The 5464-nt window shown below is 41.1% G+C and overlaps 1 non-coding gene across 1 annotated transcript; it reads left to right on the forward strand.

Annotated features, from left to right (window-relative positions):
* The first annotated feature begins 1231 nt into the window (after positions 1-1231).
* Positions 1232-1303, forward strand: trnae-cuc (transfer RNA glutamic acid (anticodon CUC)). Its single transcript has one exon. It is a non-coding gene; the product is annotated as a tRNA-Glu (tRNA).
* The last annotated feature ends 4161 nt before the right edge of the window (positions 1304-5464 follow it).

Consider the following 5464-nt stretch of genomic DNA (forward strand, 5'->3'; position numbering starts at 1 on the left):
GAATGGCCACACTTGGAATTTCCCTTGGCACATTTAAAACATTGTGTGAGCCAGATAGCTTCTGTTTTCAACCTTCCAATGCTCTGAGTAGTAGTGTTCCATGCATATGAGATGCTTCAACACGTCCATGCGTGTTGTAAAGAAACACAGTGTAAGCAGTATTAATGAAAGTGCATCTCTACCTCAAACTCACCAGTGTAACAATTATAGTGTGTGGAATCTAATTTTAAATGGCGATCAGCCTTCTTAACAAATCTCCAATAACAAATAAGCAGAACTCACCTTGTTGAGTGTTTGTGTTTGTTTGTGTGTGTGTGTGTGTGTGTGTGTGTGTGTGTGTGTAGTTTTAAGCATAGCAAGGCACTTCAGGGTTGCCAGGTGGAGCCTTCCTGAAGACCCTGATACTGAAACAGCATTAAAAGCTGCAATGGCACTGTAGTTGTATTTATCTGCACTAATACAGCTTTGAACTATTGCACTCTTACATACAATAAGTTTCTGTGTACCTGTGTACATTTCTGTGTACCTTTAGTAAATAAAGGGATTCTATTCTAATATTAAAAGTGCTATAAGTGCTGAAACTCCAAACAGTGAAGAAACCAGTGGAGCTTAATGACTGATCAGATGAAGAGAGTGAAGTGAGGAGTTTCCTTCAGTGTCTGCGATGTCCCAGCTGAGGTGAGTGTGAAGCTTTTATTAGTACTATAGGAGTTGTGTTTAACTTTGAAACTGATGGTGTCACAGCCATTTGTGGCTGGGAGTCTAAAGGAGCATAATTGGCTGTACTCTTAGGGAGAGAGAGAGTGGCATACGCTCTCTCCCTTGTTAATTACAGAGACACCGTGCATTCAAGGGCGTCTATAAGTTCACGCGTCAGAAGGGGGAGGAAAAGACTATTTTCCGAGTACTTAGAATAACATTCTGTACTTTTTGGAGAAAATTTTCTAGAATGTTTTCATGTAGAGAGAGAAATGAGTGGCTAAAATGTCAGAAACATTAAGGGGACAAATGGGGAATACTATAACAGCTCTTTCCATGTGTTAGTGACACCAGCGTTCCCTCTTTTCCCAGATGGTAAAAAAGAGCCCTGACTCTTGCAAACTTCATTTTTTTGTAGAACAAAGAGAAAGATGAATAACTCGCTTTATGGCCTTTTTCCACTCATGCATACCAATTCCAGTATGCATCCAAACATTGTCAGAATAGTAGGAGCGCAGACTCTATAGCTTTGTCCCTGGTTGTCTAGTGGTTAGGATTCGGCGCTCTCACCGCCGCGGCCCGGGTTCGATTCCCGGTCAGGGAAAAACCTCTTTTTTTGCTCATATAAAATGACAGATTCTGCATTAAAACATAACGTTTGTGGGAGTCGGAGTTGAACCGACAGCCTAAGGATGACAGTTTTAACTTCTACTCTACCAATTGAACTATTGAAAGTGACGCGCAAGTAATCCCACATGTCCAAACACCAGTATGTTGGCAAGAAACACAGCCAGTTTTGGATGTTTCAATTGTTAAGTTCATTTGACACAAAGAAGAAAGATCACATTGCATAAGTTGTTCAGCTACAAACAGATATATCTTTTGATGACATTTGGAATCATACTGGACTTTGTGTACATGAATGGAGAAAGGCCATAAAAGGTTAGAATAACATTCAGTGCTTTTGCAGAAAAGTTTCGAGAGTTTTGTCATGTAGTGAGAGAAATGAGTGGCTGAAATATCAGGCATTAAAAGTGCAATTTGCACTCATGGAAAGAAAATTGCTTTCATGTGGAGTGCATTGAGATATCGAACTGCCTGTGGAACATAACACCTCTTAAGAGGCTAGATTTGTGCTCTCAAGCTGCGATGGTGGTTTTCTCATGGCTTCTAAAAGAAGAGGCTGTGGTCAGGGTGGAGTGAGTCTTTGATAACAAAGATTGTTGTTGTTTTGGCCTTCGAATAGACAACGGCATTACCCAGTGTCAGGTCTTTCTCAGTAAACTGCAGAGAATGATATAGAGGGCAAGAAATGGTCAAGCACAATTTTATTGGGTGTGTGTCTCTAAAAAACACTAGAGCTCTCTGATACATTTTTGGTTCAAGATTTAATCATCATGCAAATGATTGTGATTAACGCTTTGTCTGTTTAATTCAAATATTATACTATAAACCTAATATTTTAATAGGGTTGGCAACTTTCTAGATCCGATTACTACATGTGTGTGAAGTACAGGTGCTGTAGCTATATGGTATACAATTGTTCACAGTAGCCTAATTATAATATATACAACCAAAAATGCATCTAAAATAAACACCAGAAACCTGGACTAAGGGTAATGTACATAAGTGCACTAAATCTAGGTAGGACTGCTCGATAGATAGGATAACAGCAGAACAATTGTCCCGCCATATAAGCAAAATGAGAGCCTGCTAAGGCCACCAAGAGGGTGCCAAAGACCATGTATTTATTTCTATTTGTTTTTTTACCTATGTTATGTCAGTGGCAGCTCAGATTTCTTCATAGGGCCCCACACAGGCTTGGGCCAGCCCTGGTATCACAGTGTCGTGCACTGGAAAACCATCAAGCCTGTTGACTATGCTACCAGTGTTGTTCATGTAACTGTGTAAATAAAGTGCAAACACAATTACTTTTAGAAGTATCATCTAGTTTGTTTTCACAATTGCCAAAATGTAATGAATCACAGCCAGTGTTCTAAAACAGAGCTGGAATGTATTCCTGGCTGATGTGCCCTGTTTCTGGTTACAATAAATAAATAAATAAATAAATAATTGGATGAATTTTCAATGAAAGTGCTTCACTCAGCAGCCATTAATGATTCTTCTGTCCAGTATGAATAAATTGGAATTCCTATCCTTGTATCGGGTGTGGCAATTATGTGTAACAATTGTAAAGCACAAAAGCAATAGTGAAATTTTAATATAACAATATAGGTACTATAGAACATGATCTGCATGCATATTAATTAGGCTATGCAAATAACACAACTACTTCTGTAGCACATCATTCATGCCTGTTGAATAGGCAGTTTTCTGCTTTGCAGATACTTGAAATCTTTTACTAATCTTTCCCCAAATCCACTAGGAGCTGCCTTTTACATTAACATGCCAGGAAACACACTGACTGGATGTTTAATCTTTCTAATGGGTAAGCTATATTCTTATAGTCAAGAAAGATATTTTTTTAATTATTAATCAGTTAAGGAAGTCAAGCTATTGCATTTTGCTGATATGAAGAAATATTACATAACCCTGTACTGGCCAAATAATTAGATTTGATGTGCTATTTTGTGGATTAATCCCATAACTGAATTATTCACATGGTTTTATAGCCATGGCTAATACTTGCTGTCAAAATGCTGAGGTTCATAAGAACCTCTTTCCTTCATAAAGAAGCTTCCTGTTTTTGAAACTGTTTCAGCATACTAGCTCTTACTGCTCTCTATCTGTTTAACAAATTTTTCGCTGGATTTAATTACTTTCTACCTGGAAACTGGCAACTTCCATAGAAAACTACTTTATCATCACAAACTATATCTAAGGAACTACCACAAACATAAGTAATGTTAACATTTTGCTTTTTCATCATGACTTATGTTCTGCTTCAGAGCACTGAATGCAGCATGTTTATTCTTCATCATTAGTGGCAGTTTTATCTGTGAGAAGTGTAGATGAATTGCTAGTCTGACAGAGAAGACTCTAGCACCAGAAGTGCGCATCCAGACAGCAAGGCAAATGGGTGACGTTACGGCAAAGTAGACGAGCTTCGACCAGCTCATGGGAGCACTACACATCCCCAAAATTAAGCAGCAAAACCCCAGAGACCTTCTGCCTGTACTGGCCAGACTTCAGATCAGAAGGTGAGAGAATACAGTCATGTGTTGCGTGGCTCAGATTCTTCACACAGTTTGTAACAGTCCAAACACTTTAATTATACTGTACAGCATGAGACCTGGAAATGTGTGTCTGTGTGTGTGTGTGTGTGTGTGTGTGTGTGTGTCTTCTCCCCAGGCTGAGCTCCAGCTTTGTACTGTCCATCATCAGAGAGATCTATCAGACTGGCTCTGCTCACTGTGTGTCCAGCTTGTTGAGTTCAGCAGAGAACTGCATCAACCTGAACAGCAGAGAGGTGGACTCTGTCCACTGTGCTGCCCTGTGTTTCACCCTCCAGCACTGCACAGCAGTCTCTCTCAGCCTGCTTTTCACCTCCATACCAAAGGCAGAGCTGGAGAGCATTGAGCCACTGCTCTAACATGTCTCCCGTCTCAGGCTTGAACTTTTCTTACAATCAGAATTTTAAAACATAACTGGTCTGTTTAGGGAGTGTTATATAAACGTTTATGTATGTTTATGTGTTTTTCACGAGTTTCCTCAAAAGTCATTTTGCGCCAGTATCATTTAGGTTTTATTGAGACTCCTGTCAGGTAATCAGCAATATCCATGGATATTTACCTCAGGTGTGTTAGGACAGAATAAAATGACTTTCTGGAGGAAATTGCTAAATTTAGGTGAAATATTTATATTAATCTGAAATTAACTGCCCTGCCACTGTCTGTGTGTGTTTTGTTTTCTCCTTGTTGACAGGCTGCTGTTGCTGAGGCTCCTCCACTGCTACAGTGTCTCTGAACTACAGCAGGGGGCAGCAGCAGCAGATCTGCTCTTCGCTCTGCAGCACAGAGTGGATTTCTTCTGCTGCTCTGCTCTGGAACTCACAGCAGACAAACAGACACACACACTGACTCTGAGCACTGAGGACTGCAGAGTCGTCTCCATGGTCATCCAGAGAGCAAGCTCTCTCTCACACACACACACACACACACACACACACACACACACACACACACACACACACACACACACACACACACACACACACACACACACACACACACAGCTCACTCTACACGGCTGTGATGGCAACTCTTCCCCATTTTACACACAGTCACCCTTCAGTAAGCCACTGACTCAACACCACACAAACTAGGGAAACATTCTGGAAAAGGGGAAAGAATTTTATCATTTGAAACAAAATGTGTGTAAATAGCATTAATGTTAGTAGTTATGTGAGTGTGTTAGTGTTTTGTGACTCTACATGTTGGTGAATGTTGAGTGTGTTCAGCTGCAATAAAGCCATGCTGCTCCAGTTCCTGTCTCTTCTCTGTGTGGGGACTGATATGGAGTGTGTGAGATGCGCTGTGGCTCCCTCCCGGGCTCTGGGTAAGATGGTGGACCTCAGTCAGACCCGGCTGGACCAGCAGGCCTGTAGGTCACTGGCGCTGTTTCTGGAACATTTTGAAGGGCTGTCAGAACTGGACCTTAGCCACTGTCAGCTCACTGACCACTGCCCGCAGCTGCTGTTCCCACACCAGCACAAAGCTCACATCCTGGAGTGAGTGGACAAGCGGGAGGAGGGATGTGTAGAGAGTCTTGATTGTTGAGTCCACAGTGAGCACTAACATAGATA

Source organism: Electrophorus electricus, chromosome 10 (genome assembly GCF_041902795.1).
Source record: "Electrophorus electricus isolate QZ-2024a chromosome 10, ASM4190279v1, whole genome shotgun sequence".
NCBI lineage: Eukaryota > Metazoa > Chordata > Actinopteri > Gymnotiformes > Gymnotidae > Electrophorus > Electrophorus electricus.